The following is a 25,075-nucleotide window of genomic DNA, read 5'->3' as shown; positions in this document are numbered from 1 at the left end:
AGGTATTTGCAAATGATCTATTTGGTAAGGAGTTAGTATCCAAAATACATAAAGAACTTCTACAACTCAACACCAAAAGACAAGGAACTTAATTAAAATTAGGCAGCATACCTGAAGAGACATACAGATGGCCAAGAAACACATGGAAAGATGCCCAACACCACTAATCATTATGGAAATGCAAATCAAAACAATAAGATATCACCTTACATCGATCAGAATGACTAGTATCAAAAAGTGAAATAAGGGGCACCTGTATGGTTCAGTTGCTTAAGCATCCAACTCTTGATGTCCGCGGAAATCATGATCTCACAGTTCATTGGACTGAACCCTGACTTGGGCTCTGCACTGACAAGCAGTCTCTACTGCTTGGGATCCTCTTTCTTCCCCTTTCTCTCTGCCCCTCTCCTGCTTGTCCACCCTGTCTTTCAAAAATAAAACATTTTGGTGAGGTGGTAGAGAAAACGAAATGCTTATGCACTGTTAATGAGATTGAAAATTGGTACAGCCACTATGGAAACAGTGTGGAGGTTCCTCAAAAACCAAAAATAGTAGTAACAATAAAATCTAGTAATTCCACTTCTGAGTATTTACCTGGAAAAAAAAAAGGAAAACACTAATCCTATGCACCATGTTCATTGCAGCATTATTTACAATAGTCAGAATATGGAGGGAACCATGTCCACTGACAGAAGAATGGATAAAAAACGTGTGGCATATATACAGAGTGGCATATTATTCAGCCACCAAAAAGAACAGGCTTTTGATTTTTATGACAACATGCTTAGACCTAGAGGGTATCGGGTTAAGTGAAATAAGCCAGACAGATAAAGACAAATACCCTATGATTTTACTTGTGTGTGAAATCTTAAAAAAAAAAAAAAGAAAATAAGCAACAAAAAATAGAAATAGATTCATAAATCTAAAGAACTGGTGGTTGCCAGAGGGGAGGGGCTGGAAGGATAGATGAAATAGATGAAGTGGATTAAAAAGTACAAGCTTCCAGATATAAAATAAGTCATTGGGATGAAGAAGGAATATAGGGAATATAGTCAAAAATATTAACTTTTTATGATGACAGATGGTAATCAACACTTACCATAGTGAGCATTTCATGACGTTTATATAATTGTTGAATTACTGAGTTGTATGTCTGAAATTAATATATGTCAACTACTCAATTTAAATTTAAAAAATTAAAATCATGTATTTTTATATAACATTGCAATTTGCAGATATCTAGAAATATTGTTTACTCTCAGCATGACTTAGAAATTTGAGTAATTCTTAAGATTTGTTACTTTGGAGCACCTGGGTGGCTCAGTTGGTTAAGCACCCAACTTTGGCTGAGGTCATGATCTCACGGCTCGTAAATTTGAGCCCCACATTGGGCTCTGTGCTGACAGCTCAGGGCCTGGAGTCTGCTTTGGATTCTGTGTCTCCCTCTCTCTCTCTCTCTATCCTCCCCTGATCTCTCTTTCTAAAATATAAACATAAATTTAAAAAAATCTTATTACTTAGTGTGTTAATATAAAAGCACACCTAATATGATTTTAAAATATGAATATGTATCAAAATAATTTAAATAAATTAGAATTTGATTACAAATCATGGGATTATTTTATTTGGTCAACTCTATTTCAACATTCAGGCAATTTAGAGCTTGCTTTATTTCAGGTGTGCTACTGAATAAACAGGACACCAAGTTTCAAATAATATTTGCATGATAATCCTAGTTCAATGTAGAGTGTCAGATAGCAGGCACTGAATGAATATTTGTTAAGAGATCAGATTGGTGGTTATCAGAAGCATGGGCAGGGTGGGAAAGGGGTTTTGGAGTAGAATTAGATGAAGCTGGTTAAAAGGTACAAACCTCCAGTTATCAGATAAATACTTGGGATGTTATATACAACATGATGAGTATAGTTAATACTTCCATTTGGTATATTTGAAACTCGTTAAGAAAGTAGATCCTAAGAATTCTCATCACAAGGAAAGAAACTTTTATTCTTTTTCATTATATATATATATTATATATGATGATGGAGTTAACTAAACTTACTGTGGTAACCACTTACAATGTATATAAGCCATTTTACTGTACACCTTAAACTTATACATGCCTTTATGTCAATTAAATTTCAATAAGACTGGGGAAAAGAGAATAAGCAAGTGAATCAATAGAATCTCATAGTGATATTATGTATATGACATCTTGAAAGCACAAAGGAGGGAGAGGTGTTAATTATCTGAGAGTGTCAGACAATACTTGCTTCACAGAGGATATGATGGTTGAGCTTAATCTTTAAAAATAAAGAGAAGTTGAAGGGAAAAAAAGAGTGAATAGAGAACAACGTTTTGAGTAGAATAAAGTAGTATATAAAAAGGCTTAGTTGTAGGAAGGAATTTGACTTTTGGAGAAGTTAAATTAATTGGGTTTGGAGTGCAGGGTATCTGTCTATGACTGATAGGAGCTAGGATGGAAATGTTTGGCAGCTGCCCAAAGGCAAGCAATTCTCTCCATTTCATATTCTTATGCTGTGTCTTTATTTTCTTTCTTCAGTGGTCCCTGTTAGAACAAAATTTCTCTATTGGATGAACTTGGTTTTCTGTAAACAGTTACCTTTTCTTTATAGAGTGTGATTTAAAAAACAACCACAACAACCAATATTCATACATTTTCCCTTTTTAGTACATGCTACAAGGTGGTTATTAACAAAGGTACATATAATGTAAGAGCTAAATTGAAATATTAATAGAAAACCAGGATCATGAAAATAGAGAACACACAAATGGCAACCAGAAAATTCAACCCAATGTCTTCATTACTGAACTTCAAATTTGGATCTGTGCTTACTGGTAGTCAAAGAATAAGCTTATAGTTTTAATTTAAAAAAAATTCTAAGAACAATATTTTTTCTTGAGTCTTTATATGAAGAGTAATTAGTTCAGATTATAGACTCTAGAGTCAGAATACCTTGATGGTAGGTACTTAAGCTCTCAGTGCCTCAGTTTCTTCATATATCAAATGGGGATTTTGCATGGTTTAAATGAGACACTAATATGGAAGATTTATATCATGTTTAGTAAGTGTTGCAAACTCAACTAAGCACTTTACCTATGTTAAGTCATTTAATCCTCACAATAATGCCAACATTGGGAAATACCCTCTGTCCCATTTTACAAATGTGACATTGAGAAGTTAAATATGTTACCAACATATCACTCACCAACAGTGAGTGATAGAGCCAGAATTTGAACCCAGGTGGCCTGGCTCTGGAGCCAGGCTCTGAACTACTGGTTATGCTGCCTTCTAAAACAATGAAAGCTGTGACTACCTGGTATATCATGAGTGCTCAATATCTAACAATTATTAGCATTATGATAGCAGAAAGAGAACATTTTCAGTGATATTTGAAGACAAACATAGTCATGAAGTTTCTAAAGCTGTCTCATGTTGTCCATGTCAAAAGAATTATATCAAAATGGAGCTCAGTGATAGGAATTCTGCAAAAGGCAATTTCAGTGTGTTCCAAGTATGAGGACTTTAGGAATTCCAATTTGACCTAAGGGATAGAATTTAAAATGCACAGAAGAGTTACTGGATTGTATATGCTTTAGTTACTCTGTCCTAAATAGGACTCCTTTTAGTTTGTCTTCTACATTGCCGATTCAAAAAGCAGCATATGCTTTGGAAACCAGATCAGCAGATGGCATGTTTGGCGACCTATTGCATAAATTGAAGAAATGAAAAAGTTTTCCTGCCTAGAGAACAAGTTCTGCCAATGGTATGTAAGTACCTACCTTATGTCTGGAGAGGGATGCAGAGTGTTTATCAGGAGGGCATCCAAGATACTTATGACATTTACATATGTTGTAAGTGGGATAGGAAGAAGGAAAGTAGATATAGCAATTGTGTGGAGGAAAATTATTCAAACCTTTTTTTTTTTTTGAAATATGGCTTAACTCCGAAAAAGAGCACAGTTTCCTAAGTGAAAGATCATATTAGAGAAATAGTTTGTGGAATATGCATATTGCCCTATATAACTTCTATAACCTGGTGTGTCACAGGATTATCTCTAGACAAAAAATAAAGCTAACAAGCATCAGTATTATTTAAATAGAAAAAGAGAATCGATATGTAAAATGAAAACTATTTAGGAAAAAAGCATCATACTAAATATAGTTCAGGAAACTGTCATGCCTTGGTGAAGACCAAGTGCTTTCAGACAGCTCAAATTTGTGGCCAAGATCAAGAGAAGGCAAAGTCTATTATATTTTAATAATGCTTCTAATTTTGTTCCACTTGATACATTCATGAAAGAACTGACACTCGGTTTTAAATTTAAATGCTCTGAGATGGTTTTGGGACAGGTTAGTAGGTCATATTCCAAGTAATGATGTTGTTTTAGAAGTTTTAGATTTGGTATCTTAAATATGTATAAATCACCTGGAAGACAGAAGTAGATCAGTGATCACAGATTGACGGGCAAAGTTGTTTTATCAACAGAGATTGATAAAGGGTTTGCTTTGTGCATGACTTACTGTAACAGCTGCCGCTCAGGTCTCCCTGCATCTTCTCTTAGCTCTCTTTAAACAAATATCCATAGAATAGAGTTCTAATGGCTATCCATATGACTTATTGTTTACATAATCTCCCATTTACTTTTTACATTACTGGTCCCCACCCAACTCCTACCTCCCAGACTTAACAAATTAGAATTTCTCTGGAGGGAATGTTCTTCCCTCCAATCACCTTCTTTTTTTTCCCCCATTAAATAAGTTGCCCTCAAATTCTAAACATTATCTCCTTTGAGTAGCCACATTTGATTTCTTAGATGATGTATAGAACCCCTTCTTACATGTCTCCATGGTAATCTATACCTCTTTCCAGCACCAAGTAACATGTATGACTTAAATAATTATTTGTGACAATCTTACATAAGGCCTATCTTCTCCACTCAACTATAAGTTCTGTGAATGTTCCAGATACGTCTGTTTTGTTCACCTCTCCATTGCTAGGAACAATCACTGTGGGTTGTGCTCAATAAGAAGTTTGCTGATGAAATGGAGTTGCAATGTTATATGACAGGAGGGTAAGGAAGGGGTACTCAGGTAGCGGTAGGGGCTTCAGAATGAACAAAGACACAGAGGTGGGGAACACATGGCAAGTCTTTGGTTTTGTGATACCTGGTACACTCTTACTAAAGACCTTAGCAATACTCTTATTTGTAGAGGCAGAAGGCCAACCAAGTTGACCTCATCTGTCCCTCTCTACTTACTACTTCCAGTAGCTGGTATATCTTTTCACAACTCTCAGAGGAATAAGCCTAGTCTCTGACTGCGTAGTGAACAATTACTGGGAAACAAAAGGACATGATGGCAATGTTCTTCATTTAGAAAAAGAGGCTCAAATTCATTATGAAAATTTTCAGGGAGTACATAGACAAATATCATACACTTGATGGATACTCAGGGAGTTATTGTTGTCAAGAGAGGATGGAGCCATTTCTAAAAATCCCTCCATCACTATTATTTTGAGTACACCCTCCTCCATGAGAGTGTTTAAGTGTGATAGCTATTGCCTACAGTCCCCAAATCTGCTGTGCAGAGAAGCACCTGTCATGAGTTATAAAAGTACTTATTATACCAAAGCTGAGTCACTGGAAAGGGAACCACAAAATCTAAGGTTAGGTAATGAAAAATGTAGCTTCTATTTTGAAACACATATATTTTGGCTTAGAGATCCTGAGTATTTCTTCACAGTGAAGTTATATATTTTTTTTAAAAAAAGCCATTTAGCAAGGATAAATTATGCTTCCTTGCACATCTGTAATGGAATTTAGTTCTTAATCAAACATGAAGCAGGTTAGAGCCATTCCCTATTAGTCATATTTCTTTGAGGATTTGATCTTTCTGGTCATTGGCATCATTCATGTGGGTGGACCATAAATATTTTAATTATTTTCTATTCACTACATGGCATGGATTCCAGCGACAGGAGGGATATTCGATGATTCTGTTGCTGCAGGACCTGGCTAGCAAATCACTGTGATATTTACCTTTCTTTTTTCCAAATCTACAGGGAAATAAATTTATGGATCACTTAACCTTTTGCCCAAGGAACAAATCCAAGTCAGTTTTGAATTAATATTGCTCTGAGGATGCAGAGCAAGGTCTGGTTTTCAAAGCAAAGCTGAGGGTGAAGGCAACAATCCAGATAATAGAGGTAGAACTGCTTGTCCTCACCTGAATTAAAGGATTGTTTGAGCCCTTAGTATATTTGCATGAACATCTAATAATGTGGGTTTTTTTTTTTTGTCTGTTTATTTAGCTTGTGTGAAGTAACAAATTGCCTACTGCTTTGAATCTGGGCTTTCCAAGGCCAGAAAATTATAGTCATTTTTGTCCCACTGGAGATGGTGCAGATGCAAATACTGTCCCTTACCTGAGAACTCCTGATCTAGCTTCACCCATAGCATCTGGTTTCACTCAACATCAGAAAGCGTGGAGAATGCATCAATGATGTCATGGAGGGTTCTGATTTCTATATTCCAAATTTGCCAAATATGCTGTAAATGTGATGTTCCAGCTCCCTACTCAAATAATTGTATCTTTTGGGCATTCTGAAAATATTTTCCTCAAAAGGAAAAATGTTGGCAAAAATAAAGCAACCATCTTTGAGAATTATGGCTCTCTATGTCTCACACTCAATGCAGGAAGAACGTGTCCACATGGAAAGACATCATCACTCTCTCATACTTGGAAGAATTTTCCAAAAGGAAAAGCATCTCTTGATTTTGGTAAGTTATCAAAGCTTTCATTTGATGTAGAAAGTGTGGAGAATTTAACTTTGGAATGCATTTTCTTAATAGCAACTGGGAATTTAAAAACTATTTAGAAATGGCACATGCTTTGTACATTCCTTTGAACTATCCTCTGATGAACCTTCTTTAAAACATGTGATAATCAATACTTTGAAAGGGACTGCTTCTTAGAATTGTTGTCACTAAGCATACCAATTTTCTTTATTTAAAAAAAAATAGCCATTCTGCTTTCCCTTACAAGGAGAAAAAGAGTTTTATAGACATAGCAATACAAAAAATTCCCTTGGGATCTAAAGGAAGATAGGATTATCCATTCCCAGTGGATTTAGTAGCAAATCAGAACCTGTTCCCTTAGTTACTGAAATTGCCTTAATAAGTTCTTCTCTGGAGAGCAAGAACCAATTACACTAATGTAGAAGTAAAAGCAATAATTGACTTCACATCATGGAAAACATCCACTGGAAATGGTGATGGAAACTGTGGTGACCATGTTCAACTTACTGCTATTTCCTGATATATGATGTGGTGTTTATCATTTCCATTCTGAGATTTCAAATCTCAGTTGTCAAAGAATGGTTTGTGGCTCCTAAGAGCCTCTGAGCTATCTCATTTTGAAGATATGCTGGTTTAACTTTTTTTTACATATTAATCTATTTCTAAGTTAGAAATAAATTAAACAATGTATATACCAGTAAGTTATCTTTGGAAACTGACTGTAACAGGGTCTTTACATTTTTATTAAAAAAATAAAAGAACCTTGGGTCCCATTCTATTGCTTGTTTTCTGCATATTAAAACTCTCATTATTAACAGTTCTTGAACAATAAAGCAGAAGCAATCACACAGGACTATATAAAATGTAATTTCAGTAGAGTTCAATAGAAGCATTTCTGAAAATTGTTTTAGGCATTTTCTTGAAGATTGCCAGTAACTAGAAATGCTTTCCAACACTAAAATTTTGCAAAGCCTGAAAATTCATGTGATGCTTATTGGGTAAAAAGAAATTTAGTTTCTACCTCATGAATGCCAACATTGAGATCTGAAATATTTTAGAGGTCATCACTATGGGTGTAAGACTTTGGGATCTGCCTTATTTATGGCAAAAATTTTCTCACTTTCATTGGATAATGACACAAATCTAGCCCCACTCACTACCATGTTGTCATCTTACTCTATCTTTGCCTTCCTCTTTGCTGACAAAGTGTTTTCTAAATTGTCCATCCTTTCATTTATTTAATCCTTCATGTAACAATAATTTGTTGTGGGCTAGGCACTGTGTTTAGAAGTGGAGCAGTGCTCATAAGATGTACTCTCTGCCCTCAGAAAACTTAGAGTCTGACACATTCATACTCTACTTCCTGGATGACTGGGCAAATCCTGAGCTGTAGATGTGGCTGGGGTAACTTACATATTGTTTCTGAAAGGGTGCCCAGAAATAAGGATATTGAAAGGTGATACTTCTTCCATCTTTGATATTAATCATCAAATGCTTAGGACTTTGATAGAGGAAGAATAGGCCCACCTGGCAAGCTAGATTATCATAGTCAATCCTGACGATCAATGTTCTTACACTCAGGTTTCACTTAGAGTTAATTGGGGTAGACCAGGCCTAAAGAGATCACTAAGTCATTAGATTTGTTCTACCTTTCTTCTGGAACTAGTCTAGGGGACTTTTCCTCACCGCAATCTCTAATTCTAACAAACAAGGGAAGTTTGTTCCTCTGATTTCTCAGCCTCCCAATAAGACATCAGGACCAGTTCTGGGATGAATCTTAAAGCACAGGGATAGTGTTAGAATGGGACAACTCTCACAGATATCCAATCTGGGAGTGACCCCTACCAGTACAAAAGGAAGAACATGGGTTTGGGAATCATAATGTCTGTGTTAAGGTTAATAATAACTCTAACATTTACAAGCTTTGCAATGGTTCTCAACTTCTCTTTTGTAAATCCAGAGAAACTAATGCACTGAAAGTTGAAGATTAAATGGAATATTTTTAAAAGTGTAAACATCTCAGTGCATACCTTATAACTATTCAGTTAATATCCCCTCTGTCTCCTTTTTTCTCCCTGTATTTGCCTCGCTGCAGAGTTGGGTAGCTAGGAAATTCCTCAGAATTATCATATCAGATATTTGTAAAACATACACGAAGCAGATTTTGATGCAATACTGTATAAAAAGGAATATATCACCTTTCAAAGGGAATGCACCATATTTTAGGGATGACTCACAAGAGGCAACCTAGTGTCCATCGAATCCAGAGTTCAGCAACCTGCAGCAGGTATGCCAGACGGTGGTATGATGAGCCAAGGTGCTGGGCATGTTGCCATTTCCCGGGTGAAAGAAAGTCCAGACTAACTGCCAGCCTGAGCCTGGCAGAACAAGTCTTGGGTTTTTACTAACTGCTGCTGCTCCTTCTATTATATAACTGTCCCTATAGAGCAAGGGGAAACATTGCCAAGTAAAAAGCTGGAGCTAGTTTCCTAGATATGGCATGGAGGACACAGCATCCCTGGAACTTGTTTATCTACTTTCATACCTATAATCACCTAATAACACGATTTTGTGATATGCTTTGTGGGGCATTGTTCATACCTTATTTGTATATTTTCTCTTTTCCTTTCCTAATAGAATTCTGATTTTGTTCAAGCATCTGTTCTATCACAGGTAGCCCTTGAGAGAAGCTCCAGGGATGGGCCCTGATTAGTCCAAGTCTATCAAAGTATATAATTATGAGAAGCCTGGCTCTTTCATGCTAAAAATGAACAAGGAGGCATTTAACTTCAATTGCTACTGGCAGCCTTCCCAAATTTAAAAGGGAACTGGTCTTAGGATGAAGCCAATAGAACAGAAACAGAGCAGAGATAGAGAAAGAAATTAAATGTCATCACTGTTGATATCACAGAGACAATGGAACAACCCACTCTGCCTCATATGGGATTTCCTAATATGTAAACCTCTGCACTTTCTTACTGTTTAAACTAGTTTGGGTGGTTTCCTGCTATATGAAGCCAAATTATTCCTGATTTACCTGCGACAGGAGTTTCTTAGTGCTGCCATCACACATTACCACAAACTTCTTAAAACACACAAATTTATTATTTGTTCCAGTTTGAGCTCCAGTTCAGGAGATCCAGAATTCTGAATGGGTCAGTAATGATGCCTTACTTCTGGAGGCTTTAATGAAGAATACACTTTCTTGCTTTTCCCAGCTCCTAGGTGCTGCCTGCTATAGATGACCTCTTTCTGTCACAACTCTTTTTCCAGCTCTGATTCCCCTGCGCCTCTCTTACCAGAACCTTTGTGATTATATTGGGCCTATGGGATAAATCCATGATAATCTTCATCTTAGGATTCATAATCATATCTCTGTAAAATCCCTTTTATATTATAAGGTAACATCTTCCCAGATCATGGAAATCAGGATGTACTATCTTTTGGGGGAGGGATGGCATTATTCTGCTTGCCATATGTGCTGAACATAGCCACATGTCCATATTCCTAAGGGGGTCTTTGTGATCTGCTATCTAGAAGCACTGCCACTACCAGTTTTACATTTTTAACAATTTATCATTCGGTCTTGTCATTTAACCAACATTTATAGAACATCACAAGATGGGCTTCTAAGCATCTTGTTTACAAAAATGAGTAAGTCCTTGTCCTTCTTAAAAAAGGAAAGACAGTCAAGAGGTCTTATTAGAAAATGTTCAGTGTTGAGGGACACTTGAGTGGCTTAGTCGGTTAAGTGTCCAACTTCAGCTCAGGTAATGATCTCATGGTTCATGAGTTCGAGCCTCACATTGGACTCTGTGCTGACAACATGCAGACTGCTTGAATCCCCTCTCTCTCTATGCCCCTCCTCTGTTCTCTCTCTTAAAAATAAACATTAAAAAGAAAGAAAACGTTCAGTGTTACAGTGGAAAGTACATTAACAGAGAAGAATCCTTGCTTCTATCTTCAAGAATAGGCTGATTGTAATAAGGTATTTTAAATCAAAATTTAGAAGGTAACACCACAAAAATACAAGATTACTATCAAGAAAAGGTAGTCTTAAGCTAATCATTTCCAATTTGGTCCTATTATTATTTTTAAAAGATTTATACAGGTCTGGTTTCCTTAGGTCAAGTAGGCATAGTTTGAGAAAAATGTCTAATAAGTCTAAGAAATGTGGCCCAGATGATTTTGCACAATATATTTCAAACGTAATTTACTCCATAATCTATTTATTCAACCAATGTTTGCTAAATTACTAAGTTATGAGGTAACGTATGTATTCCAGAGGCAATTCATAGGTGACTAAAATACCATGGTCTCCTGAACTCTAATTAGAGATAGGACAGGTATCCAAGTAACTAAAATACATTTAACACATCTTATATTTAATTCTTCCATGAATTGCTCCATTATCAGCTTATTTTTTGTTTTACAGTATTTTTCATTTTTTCCATTTTTTATTACTTCTTTGTTATTTAATACTTTTATATATTTATTTTTAATTTTTTTAAACGTTTTTTATTTATTTCTGAGACAGAGACACGGCGTGAGCAGGGGAGGGTCAGAGAGAGGGAGACACAGAATCTGAAACAGGCTCCAGCTCTGAGCTAATTGTCAGCACAGAGCCCAACTCCAGGCTCGAACCCATGAACCCTGAGATCTACCTGAGCCGAAGTCGGACCCTTAACTGACTGAGCCACCCAGGCGCCCCTGTTTAACACTCTTAAAACATTGAAGATCACAGAAAAACAAATCACCAATAATGCAATTGCTTTAAAAATAGAGTATTTTGAAGAATTCAAGGCACACTGATGGCAGGGTGCACTGATATGTACCACTAAGGAAGGAAGGAAGGAAGGAAGGACAGTCAGGAGGGCGCGAAGGATGGAGAAAGAACATTTTCAGTTAAATGGATACACTAACCATTATAAAAAAAAGATAAAGGAAAAAGAAAAAAAAAATCTCTCAACTGTAGAGATGTTAACTCGTGAAGTTAGGAACCTCTTCTCACCCTATTTCTCTCCTTCCTGGGATAACCATTAAGTTTAGTTCAATATCCACTTCAGACCTGTTGAAAAACCCACAAACGGTATGATGTATAATTCCCACATCCCCCTGGTTAAGAATCTATATGCTTAAACTTTATTGACGTGTTGATAGACAACACAGTATACCAGGGTGACTTTTTCTTGTCTTCATTGTTTCTACAACTTGACCACATGCATCCACAGGATTTCAGGAATGGCATTATAGACAGTGTTTCCCCCACTTCCCCGTATGTGAGGTGTGAGGACACATGTGCCTGCATGTGTGTTGGTGGGGTGTGGTGTTGGCATGCATTCATGTGCCGGTTGAGAGTCTACTAAGTATAGGAGGTAATATGTCTTGAAAAACCATATTCTAGTCTCAGTTAATGAAGAGAGAATATGAAAGTCAAGGTAAGGAAAAGATAAATTACAAAAATCTCTGCCTTATGTTGTCAGCTGGTTTTTGGTATCTGTTCCTTAACAAGTTTCTAAAAAAACCAAAATAGCTTATAGATACTTCCCCTTTTACCTTTTATAATAATTCCACATTTTCTTGGAAACCCAAACTCTTTTATTTATACTAGAAAGCCGTTTAAAATTTTTTTTAAATATTTTTATTTATTTCTAGGAGAGAGAGAGAGCCCGACGCGGGGCTCGAACCCACGAACCGCAAGATCATGACCTAAGCGAAAGTCGGACGCTTAACCAACTAAGCCACCCAGGCACCCCGAAAGCCATTTAAATTAAAGATTGTTTCAAAATTAGTTGAGGTCTAGAAAAGCCAGCAAGTGGCAGAGAAAGTGGGTGAGTGAAGGCGGCTGTCCCTCTCCTAATTCTCACCACTTATAGGCCTGAAGATGTTAGCTTGGTGGCTGATTAAATGAGAGAAAGTCTGTTCTGGCAGGTGCACTCAAAGATCCAGATTTAAACATATATTAATAAACTAACACCATGCTTATCTTGCAGGTTTTTGATACTATATATCTTAAAGCATAGTGTACCTTTCCCACAAATACACAGGATGTAGAGGATATGCATCAGTCACTTAGCAGGATTTTGAATCATGCAGACTTTGTTCTCCACGTGACAGGAAATACATACACCTAAAATAAAAGACACTGTTGCCCTCTCTAAGGAAGGAACTTAGATTTATAGGGTGCTTACTAAGAACCACACACTGAGCTAAATGATTTTGTTTGTGGCATTTTATTTAATCGAATGAGGTATGCATTTACTTCAGTGTAACTTTGGTGCAGAAATCAAATGTTCTATTTCCTATAATGATTAACAGAGTAAATTACTCTAGTGCAGCTCTCTTTGGGATCCCTGATTATTCAACACATTTGCTTTTTGGTCTGCAGGTGCAAGCTCTCTCTCCAGCTTTCTGTACATTTTGAGAAATTTAGAGTTTTTGATGTTCTGCTTGGCTCCATTCTATTTGGTAAAAGATTTTATGATACCAAATATTTTAGAGAAGAGAGTTTGTCAAGCAACAAGCGAGCTAGAGGAATAAGCTGGTAATCAATTTAAATGCAGGAATAGATTTTTTTTTCTTTCTGCTAAATATCTAGAGAGGTTAGTGTTCTGAGGCTGGTAGCTTCTCATATTTCCTGTCTCATGTAATACATAATCAGATATATTTTATTGTAAGGATTAGTTTTAACATCTGCCAGATAGATTTTATACAAATTGGCTTACTTGGAATTTGATCTGAAGAAAATCATTCTGGATATTTTTAGAGTCATTTCCAGATCCCTTTCCTGCTATATTGCTGCCAACCAGACTCTTTTGGATGTTCATTTAAAATAATCAGCAGAAGGGCAGTGTTCATAAGTTATCCATAAGACAAAATCCAAATTCTTTAGCCTATAGTTCCAGATAGGTTCTTTGCAAACTGGCCTCTCTCTATCTCTAGCTCTGTGTCTAGCCACTGTGCCTGATTTTACATTGTTCTGTTTTAGCATTTTATCTTACTACATTCCAATTTTACTTGTTTCTGGCTGTCACTAGACTGATAAGCTCAAGGGTAAAAACCATATTTGGTTTATTTGCCTCCATCTTCTTGGAACATGGTCATTTATATACACGTAGTGTGTGTCCAAAGGAGTATTGCTAAGTGAACAATTTCATATTATTTCAATTATAACCATAATTGATGAAACTATTGCTGAGTTAAAGTGAAACCTGAAAATTTTCTATTGCATTCATCATTGGCAGGAGATTAAAGAAAAAAAAAAGTGAGTCATTTATTTTGGCTGCACTTTCTCTGCCTCTGTCTCATCATGGAAGAAGGCTCCTCCCTTCAAGTTTACTCTCCTATTGCAAAGTCATCTTCCTCCCTCCCTCCCTCCACCACACCCTCCTATACTAGAACTTTTAAATTACAGAGTAAGGGCTGGTCTAGTAGAGTGGAGCTTTGCTCTAAAATTTCTCTGCTCTTTTCTATAAATTGATAATAAGTTGAGCATTGCAAGTCATGGACTACCTGTGTAATAATGTAATATATTTCTACTTTGCAAATTAATAAAGAACTTATTGTCTTTTGTCCTCCACAAATATACCAGATTTGATATAGTTCTGAAGGGATGAACTGCATTATAAGGTTTAGGCATATAATGTGTGGTTCCTGTAATCAGTTTTGTTGCTTTATAGCCATGTCTCATGTAATCAATAGTATCACAAAAGGAAATGTAATCCTATCTATCTGCCATGGCCTTTAGCACCTCCTTATCATCTTCCTATCTGTTGGTGGTGAGAAAAGGACATTATATTAAAGATGTTACAAAACTACTGAAAGAAATTCTTTGGTATTATTAGTTTATTCTGAAAGTAATTTTTTTTTCTGAAGTAATTACTTTCAGCTAATAAGAAAGTTCCAGCCTGGAAGCATATTTAACCTCACCAGAATTTCACAATCAGAAAACCTTATAATTTTACTATGTTCTCTGATATGATCTTTGACTTTCTCATAGATCTAGTTACCTAAAATATTCATCAGGATTTTCCTTTTCTCTTGAATATTGCTTTGTCATTCCAGAGCATCAGTAAATTTCTAATCTTCACAGAAAGATAGGCAACACAATCTCATGGCCCTTATAGGGATGAGGGGGTATGGGCAGTGATAAAGGAGGAAGGACTAGGATTTTCTACTACAGGTTGGCAAAAAAAAAAAAATCCATTTTCCTTATTTTTTCTAGGAGTTATGTCATTAACCACTATAAATAGAAGAATGAAATGTTATTTTGCCCTAAATTGTAACCTTCTGGGGACCAAGTTTATGAAACTTTTTAAGAGATTAAAAAAAAAAAAGAAAAAGAAAGGGCTTATGCACACTTTTACACCCACATTTGCATCCTGGAGAAAAACTGGCTTTTTCTTTCTGTTTAAAGCAATTCCCAGGGATATGTTTCAAATGACATTAAACAGGAAAGTTACTTGTTTTTTATTCTTTTAACTTCAAGCTTTTGTTGTATACTTGACTGCTTGCAGTCTGATTTTTTGTTTATTTATTTGAGGCAAGAAGTCTGATCTTGTTTAATTTTGAAGCTTAAATGACAGAGACTAGTTATATTGTTATGATGCTTCAAGGAAAGCTGAGATTACTATTTGTCCCATTTGGCCCTGGAAAGGAAATAGAACACACTACAGGCTATTTATATTATTTCTATTACAGAGAGGGAGCATAAACAGCATGGAGCTTAGGTCTCTAATGAGTTTTATAGAAGATTCTCTAACTTCAAAGCCAGTATGTGAAGAATCACTAACATTTGATTGTTGTATGAATCTGCTACATGGTATATATCACTTTTATTCCAATTACCTGGGCAGCTCAGTCAGTTGAGTCCAAGTCTTGATTTCAGCTAAGGTCATAATCTCATGGTTTGTGGGTTTGAGCCCCACGGGTTGGACACCTGTATCAGTCTCCCCCTCTCCACTACTGACAGCAGGGAGCTTGCTTGGGATTATCTTTCTTCCTCTCTCTCCTCTCCTCCCTAGCTTGTGCACTCTCTTTCCCAAAATAAACTAAAAAACTAAAAACAAAAAAATAAGATAGAAGACAATAGGAGAGACCTAGGAGACTGAGCTATATCTCAGATTCAGAGAAGGGAAGGTCTAGTAATAAACTATACAGAAGATACACATACACAGATAACAGAATCTTTACAGGAAAATAAATTCATATAAGCCAATAATATGAATTATAGTATTTTGAGGTTTGACTGCCTTTACAGATAATCTCTACCACAGAGTCTGACACAGAACAGGTATTAATGTGAAGCATATGCTTGGTAAATAATTGACTAGGCTGTCCTTACATAGGAAGAACAGGTTTTCCCATAGAGTACTTATTTAGTGCTACCTCATTGTAACATTGGAGTTATCCTACATTTTGGAGACCTTCAATCAACTCATTAACTGAAATTAACTTACTGACATTATTTACTCATTAACTTCAGTAAATCAGTTACCCCAGTAACAGTCCACCTTAGTCTGAATCTGATGATGATTCCACTGTAGTAAAATCCTCTTTAGAACTCTAAAATGACTCAAGAACAACCATGGTAAGTGGGACTGAAATCCTGGATGTTCAAATACTCAGCAGCAAACAGGTCTGAGTGTGTCAGGACTTTGGAATCAGTGTAGAAAACTTGATTGAAATGGGATGTCATGTGTTCATTCCCACAACATAATCCTATTATCACAATGTGTTCTAATCTATGTTCTTGAGAAATGCAGCAGGTTAGAGTTCCCTGGAAAACAAAATTTTAAAATAAATATCAATGCATATTGGGGTGAGCACCATAATTCTATAATATGCAGCAACAGCAGTTGAAGCAAGAGGTACGTTGGAGTTTGGGGGTGGTTTTGGCATAGATGGGGGAGGTCAAATAGAAGTAGTTTAAAAATTCTGTTGTGACTTCTTTTTCTAAAAAGTAGTGTACTGCTGAAAAATGGGCAGAACTCTACCTTTTTTTTTTTTTTTACATAAAGTCAGTCAAATTGGAGAGATTTTATGAAGGAATTTAAAAAGAACAACTGGCAAAGATGGATAAACAAGATTAGTCAGGAAACTAGGAGGAAAGAAACTAAAAATTAAAAGGGAGGTATTGCAGAAATCACAGCAAGGTATTACCAAGAAGTAGGCAATAATGTCAAGAGTCACAGGTATAAAGATCAAGTGAAATGTTACAGCTTGCCAATCACCAGGTCACTTTTGACCTTTGGGGAAAAAATTCCAATACTGAAGTGAAGGTAGAAAAGTTTATTTAAAAATTTTTAAAGGTTAAAATTAATTGAGAAGAATGATCAAGATACTAATGATACCAGAGAAGAAATAATTTTGATAGAATAGTATCATCTCAGAGGAAGCAAAAAACAACAGTAAGATCAATATTACTGATCAAGTGGTTGGTCTTGGAAAGGAGTTACTTCTTCCCTGAGATAGTGTAAGTGACTCTTTAGATAAATTTGGAAGAAAAAAATGAGGGCATATACAACCTCATAATTTATATTCTCCAGATTAAAAAAACACATGTTATCTATTGAGATTTTGTCTTGGGGGAAAATAAAATATTATAGGAAATGAGTAGAGTTAACCAAGGTTGAATACGGAGATAAAGTTGAAAAGCTAATATATCATAGTCTCTCAATGGAAAGGGAGACAGAATCATTTAGTTTTGGCTCAGAGCTAGGGTATTTATATCATGTAGCATTCATAAAAACCCTATAATAAGACAAGGTATTTTCATTTTATGAATGAGAAAATTGAAGCTCTCAACATCACAACCTAGTGAATGGTAGAAGATGATTCTAGTCCAAATAGTCTCCAAAGCCAGTTCTTCTTTCTAAACAATTTTTAAGTTCAGACAGTCCTTAGGGTGACACAAGATGTCACAGAAAATAAAAGAACACATGAAGATTCAGGGTCCAGACAATAGTAGAAGAAATAATCACAAGGTCCTATTGTGGAAGTTAAGACATAAATCCTAAAGGAAGAAGATGAACCACATGAATACTTAGGGGGGCTGGAACCCACGGACTGTGAGATCATGATCTGAGCTGAAGTCCAATGCTTAACCGACTGAACCACCCAGGCTCCCCGTGATGAATATGTATGATGAAGAACAGATTGAGGAGTAGGGGTAATGGAGAATTGGAAAGCTAAAATGTTGTAGGTAACGATAGGAATTTCAGAATTTGAATTCTAAAAAGCATAAGGACCTTAGCTAGCAATACAAGTCCATGGTGTGGTTTCTTTCTTTCTTTTTTTTTTTAATTTTTCTCTTTTAATGTTTATTTACTTTTGAGAGACAGAATATAAGTGGGGGGGAGGCAGAGAGAGAGGGAGACCTAGAATTCAAAGCAGAACCTAGGCTCTGTGCTGTCAGCACACAGCCGAATGCAGAGCTTAAACCCACCAACCCGGAGATCATGAGCTGAGCTGAAGTTGAATGCTTAACCAACTGAGCCATTTATGCGAAATGGTTTCTAAAGTGTCTTGAATTTTGTCACAGGAGTAAAGGGAATTAAAGACTGTGAAGTTAATTAATTAGGTGGACTATCTTGAGATTTACTCAGGTTGATGGTAATAGTGCAGAAAGGATAACTCTCAACTAGGTACTTAGTCTTCTAAAAATTAAGAAGGATGGCTTAGAGTTTGTTGATTACAGTGTATTAAATTGATATGAACAGAAACTTTGTTTCAAAGCAGGATGGACTGCTCCAGACTAGTTTGAGAAAGTGGTCTAGGATAAGATCAAGTGCAGCAAAAATATTTGTAAACTTGTTATTACCCTCACACCAAAAAAAAAAAAAAAAGTCTCTATTCATGAAAAGTCCACATCAAAAGTGTTACGAGAAAAACATCAAGTTGTAATTAAGCAAAGAGATAAGCAAAGAGATAAAGTGTTCCTAAGAGAGGAAGAAAACTTTTAGATGTTCTTGTCCATTGACTCAAAAATCAGGGAGATTGTAAAAAAGTTTGGGAGAAGGGAAAAGATGGGGCAGGAAGCAGAACAGAATGTGTCCGAATGTGAAAGGAGAGAAAAAGATGGCATATCTAAGTAGATAAGACAGTTTAAAAAAGAAAAAATTGTATCTAGGAAGGTCAAGAAAAAATGGATTTCAAAAATATGTTGATGATAAGGGATTGATAAAGAGCATTTTCATGATATACTTAGGTAGCTAGAGGACTCTGTATGCTTTATAGAAAGTCTCAGATATGACATGAGCAATTCAATATTGAGATCCTGGTCTTTAGAAAGAGACTATTTTTCTATCCACCACACCCACAAAAGAACTTTCAAAGTTTTTCACCATATGTGAAAACCAATGTTTTTCATCATTCTCATCTTTAAGATATAGGCTAGAGACTTGAGGAAAGATATTCATATATTATAATGAGATTTATTGTGGGAGGAGATGGAAATTGATAGAAAACATTCAGTAACATTCTATAATGGAATTTTCTGAAGAATAAAAGTAGAGCTGGTTGACACAGCCAGATTATAATTTGAAAGTAACAAGTCACATTGAAACAAGTGTCAGGGGAAAAGGACACAAGAGACTTGAGCATGTATTCATAGGAGACAGCAGTACCATTTTGTCTACATAATAAGTTTAAAAAATGTTGGGAGTAAAGGCACTATTTTATTTACCTGCCTCAGAGTTCAGTCCACATTCCCTGAAGAAGATATTTCGAGTTGAGAGATTTCATCTCTTTTCCCTATATAATTGCTACTTGCAATCATATATCTAGAAGCCTTTCTGATTTTAGCGGTTTACGAGAGAGAAAAATCATAAGTACTAAGAAGTCATTAACCCACTAGGCTAATTAACGTCTGTTAAATTTAATGTGGAGTTTCTTTAATTTCATTCAAGTATTTCCTCAACCCATACTAGTATATGTGGTTTCCAATGCACGTGAACGATAATGAAAGCATGTGTTTACAGAGAACAAGTCAAGGTAAGGGCAGCTAACTCTGGGTTGTTTGCCTTGGGATAACAAATGTGAGGTTTACTGGCTGCATGGATTGTTAAAGTAAGTTGCAAATTTTCCATTCTTGAAGTCATTTTAAAATATTATTTTAAGGGGCGCCTGGGTGGCTTAGTCGGTTAAGTGTCCGACTTTCACTTAGGTCAGGATCTTGCGGTTCGTGGGTTCGAGCCCCATGTCGGGCTCTGTGCTGACTGCCAGCTCAGAGCCTGGAGCCTGTTTCAGAGTCTGTAACTCCCTCTCTCTCTGACCTTCCTCTGCTCACGCTGTCTCTTTCTCTCTCTCTCTCTCTCTCTCCTAGAAATAAATAAAACATTAAAAAAATAAATAAAATATTATTTTAAGCTAACTCTTAACCTTTCCTATATAGTAGCATTAAGATATTAGAGGTTAAATTCTTCCGTATGGCATTTTAAGGCAACAAGAGTTTTGTCGCTGCCAGTTTTCCAATTCTGTCTTCCACAGGTTCCCAACAGAAACACTCCTCTAGGCAGACAAAAGGGAAGCAGTTGGAGAAAGGCTAACAACAGCAGCAACAACAAAGGTTTTTTCTCTCTCTCTTTTTTAACCACTTCCGTCTAGTTGGATTTCAGAACTTAAGGCTTTGAATCTGAAAATAATCTTTATGATAGACTTTGGAACATATAACATGCTAGAAAGGACTGCTATCAGGGAGCATGCATGTTGACAAACATGTTATGGCAGATGATGGGAGCTGAACAACTGGCATTTAACATTACTTACCTTTTTGTGTATTCACCTATTCGCCCAGCATTCTAATTGTTTCCTTCCAGCCATTGGAAATTCAGTGAAGCAGCAATCAAACCAGGCTGGCATTGATTTTATGGAAACCAAAACATACTCAGCACATAGATGATATAATGCACACATCTAATACAATACATATTCATTAAATTCCAGATCCCTTGGGTTGCCTATTGGAACTTTCATTTATGGATCTTTGTGCTCACTTACTCATGCTCTTTCTCTCTAGAGATCTGCTATATACAGATATTCTATACATATGCTGTAGATATGTATATGTCCTAGATACATGTGCTAGATAGGTATGCCATATATATATATATTTATGTGTGTATATATATATATTTATGTATATATATATATTTATGTGTATATATATATTTAAATGTTTGTTTAAATGTTTCTGGTCTTAGTAATACTTTGGAAAAAGTAGGTCATACCAAAACTATCACTCAGAAGTGGAAATGTCTTTTGGTAGAAGCTATATACTATGACCATAGTTATAATTTCAGTAATGCACAGGAAACACAGAATAAAGATTTTTCAAAGATATCTGATGAATATAGTTGTTCAGATGACCAGCCTCACATTTTTCCTAGGTACGCATTTATAAAATTTCTTTTTATTTTCAGTTGTAAGGATAAATTTATTGGTGCTTTATCAAGGCTACTTAGAATTTGATAATAGAATACATCAGACTGTCACTTTTAGAAAGAAACAGACCTTGAAGAGAGTGAAGAACTAGTTTTATATGACAGAATAATAAAGATGTCATTTCTCCCTATAATCCTGTTTTTGAATGTCATTTTTCACAGCAGGGAAAATTAATATATTTCAAAAGATATAAAGTATAGGAAATGGGCATCAGTCACCTTAATATGTTTAATGGAAACAGTGAAAAATCAGAATTTTAATCAATTTTGGGAAACTTTTTTTTTCATTTACTGGGTTTTTAATAGGATTCCATCCTATTAAATAAGGAATACTTCTAAAGCATGGATATTCTTCTATTTAAAATTCCCAAGGTTACATTTCTTATGTCTTGTTTTAATTTTGCTATTCACTTCATTGGTAGTGGTGCTTTATACTTCAACTGTTATATTACATTTTGATGGCAACTTCCAATCAGTCAAAATGGCAGTCATTCATTGAAGGCTGCTGTTAGGAGGAGAATTTGTTCTTGAATATCTTACCAAGTGACAGTTTCCTAAGTGACTTAATAGGAAAAGGAAAGCAATCCTGATATAAAGAGTTTAAGTAAGTGCTGATATTCAAGTTCAAATTCATATTTGCTCTCCAAACTCACTGTGTCCAAAATTGAACTCATAATCTTCTCCTACAAACTTATGCTTCCTCTTGTATTTCCTATCTCTTGTTAAAAGCAGGAATGTCTCTTCTGTCACTCAGGCTTGAAACTTCACTTATCTTCTCTCTCTCTCTTATCCTCCAGCAGCCGTATTTCTCATTCCTTTGGATGGTACCTTTACATTGTGTCTCCTCCCATTATCTTTTTTCCCCCTTCATTTCTCATTTACACATTTCTTCCTTTCTGGACTGTTTCAATATCTATCTAACAGCTTTTACAGCCTACGTGCCATTCCATAAGACATATTAACATCAGAGTAATCTTCGCAAAGTTATAAATGTGAATAAGCTACTCATCTCTGCTAACAAGCCATACATAGTTCACCTCTGCCCAGAGGGAACAAAATAGAATACACTTGTCTATCATTCAAGGCACCCTATTATCATCTCTGATCTACCTTCCAGCTTCATTTGCCATTAATCCTTCCTCTAAAATGTCCCAACATTTTAGCAGAGTTGGACTTCAGGGTATTCTTAGAGAATATCTGTACTTTCAGTTTAATCAGAAAACCACTCTCATCATACCAGAATATAATCCATTTTTATTTTTTTATTTCTGTTTTTTTTAAATTTTTTTTATTTTTTATTTTTGAGAGAGAGAGAGACAGCATGAGCAGGGGAGGGTCAGAGAGAGAGGGAGACACAGAATATGAAACAGGCTCCAGGCTCTGAGCTGGCTGTCAGCACAGAGCCTGACGCGGGGCTCGAACCCACAAACCGTGAGATCATGACTTGAGCCGAAGTCGGACGCTTAACCGACTGAGCCACCCAGGCGCCCCTATAATCCATTTTTAAAGCCCTTTTCAAATGCTGTCTCATACATGAAGCTTTTAATAAATTCATATCTATGCAAACATCTAACCATACACTGATTCATCTAAGCACTGTAAAGAAGGTGAGGATATAAAAAACATAAATAGCACTTTGATGCCTTTTCTCCACAAGTTAAATGTCTAATGAGGAAAAAATATATATGAAAATAAAGAGTAACACCAATATAACAAATGATATGTAGCTCTTACCTTTAATAGAGGTGTTAAAGTACTGTAGAAACACAGAGGAATGAGTATTTCTTCACTGAAAGCCAGTGACATTTTATAGAACAAATGTGAATGGAGCTATTTCTACAAGTAGAACAAAGAGAATATTCCACATGGAGGAAACAGCATCCAGAGCAGTAAATAGTTAATCTATTCAACAAACATTTACTGAGAATCTACTATATAGCAGAGATTCCAGTTAGTGGGGATACTATAGTAGAAGGGGCAGAGACAAACAGGAAGAATTAAAAGACATAGCTTAATAGAATGAAAAGATAATGATTACTCTTTAGCTGTATCAAGATATGAAGGTGGAAAAGTCCACTAAGACTTGTGGGTTTCTTGATTGGGAACAATAGTGAACACATTCATCAAATTTGAGATTATCAGAGAAGGAATATGTTTGGGTTATTTTTCAGCCTACCAAGTTTTGTTTTAATTATTTGAGAGAGACAGAGACAGTGTGAGCAGAGGAGGGACAGAGAGAGAGGGAGAGAGAGTGAGAGGGAGGGAGAGAGAGAAAGAGAGAGGGGGGAAAGGAGGGAGGGAGGGAGGGAGAGAGAGAGAGAGATTGAGAATCCCAAGTAGGCTCTACACTGACAGCACAGAACTTGATGTGGGGCTCAAATTCATGAAAATGTGAGATCATGACCTGAGCTGAAATTGAGAGTTGGACACTTAACCAACTGAGCCATCCAGGTGCTCCTCAGCCTACTAAGCTTTAATTAGATGCCTTATGTCCATGTGGTGAATGAAAATGTAGATCCATAGGGTTTGTCAACATTTAAATAATATTTGAAGGCATGGGGATAGAGTTTTAAAAAAGAAGAAGAGGGGTGCCTGGATGCCTAAGTGGTTGAGTGTCTAATTCTTGATTTCAGCTCAGGTTATGATCCTAGGGGTGTTGGATTGAGCCCCACATTTGGTTCCACACTAAGTGTGGAGCCTGCTGAAGATTCTCTCTCTCTCTCTCTCTCTCTCCCCCCTCCCTCTTTGCCCCTCTCCCCTGCTTGCACTCTTTCTAAAATTAAAAAAAAAATTTAAAGACATATTTTGACACTACAGGCAGTATTGCAGAAACTAAGGAAATATTGTTTCAAGATACAGAATGTGGTCAATACCTTTAGATGGTTAAGAACACTCATGTGCATTATTGGATTCAACCATTAAGTGGTCCTTATAATTTGGTCTTTGAAAACACAGTTGTAAAAGGATTATGGCAAAGGTAGATTGCAGTGGTTTGAGTTGTAACTTAGGACTGAAGAACTATAGGTAACAAGTAGAGATTTCTAGCCCAAGAAGCTTTAGAACTAAAAAGGAAACTGAAATACATGTTCAGGAAGAGAGATTATCTTTGATGGTGTAGAAAACGGGTCAAGTAATAAACTGAAGAAAACCATAATAAAAAAGTGGAGATTAAAGTTATGGGAGAGAAAGAATAAATGATGGATCTGACTCTGCAGAGGAAGGAGGAAATAGAATTTTTTAAGTCTTGGTGGAAAAAATAGTCTGGGAAATCAGGAGAAAGACTAGGAAGGATGGATACAACTTAAGTTTAGAGATGGAGATGGGTAAAATTGAGGGAGTTCAACAGCTCCAAGTATGCATGTGTGTAAATGGTCCCACTGTGTTACATTATTTTTAATTTTTAAAGCATTCATCACAGTGTATTCTGAATAACAGCTACTTTTGTTTGTATCTTAACTTCCCAATAAAATCCTAAGATGCTTAAGATCAGGTACCATGTCTAGTTGACTGTTCTGACTTCCTCTTAGCGCACATTTGATTTCTATCCTGCACGAAGTCCAAGGACCCTCTTGGTTGGTCCTGTGGGACCCCCTTTGGGTCCTTGGACCCAGCTAGTATGCATCCACAGATCACATTATTGTTAAAGTAGTTGCTGCCTTTCTCTAAGAATGATATTTCCCTACTGACTAAATTCAGTCTTGCCCATAGGAGTTCCTTTTGCTCTTCTATATGGGAGTGGTATACATCCACATACTGATGAACTCAGGGACTGCTTTGACCAATAAAGTGTGGAAGTGACCTGTTTTGGCCACT

General features: G+C 36.1%; 1 protein-coding gene across 1 annotated transcript in view; it reads right to left on the bottom strand.

Moving 5' to 3' along the window:
- Positions 1–25,075, bottom strand: part of SPAG16 (sperm associated antigen 16) — a 495,050-nt gene that overhangs the window by 41,535 nt on the left and 428,440 nt on the right. The window lies entirely within an intron of this gene.

The sequence above is a fragment of the Crocuta crocuta genome, unplaced genomic scaffold (assembly GCF_008692635.1).
Source record: "Crocuta crocuta isolate KB4526 unplaced genomic scaffold, BGI_CrCroc_1.0 scaffold229, whole genome shotgun sequence".
Lineage (NCBI taxonomy): Eukaryota > Metazoa > Chordata > Mammalia > Carnivora > Hyaenidae > Crocuta > Crocuta crocuta.
This window is presented reverse-complemented; position numbering and strand designations above follow the sequence as displayed.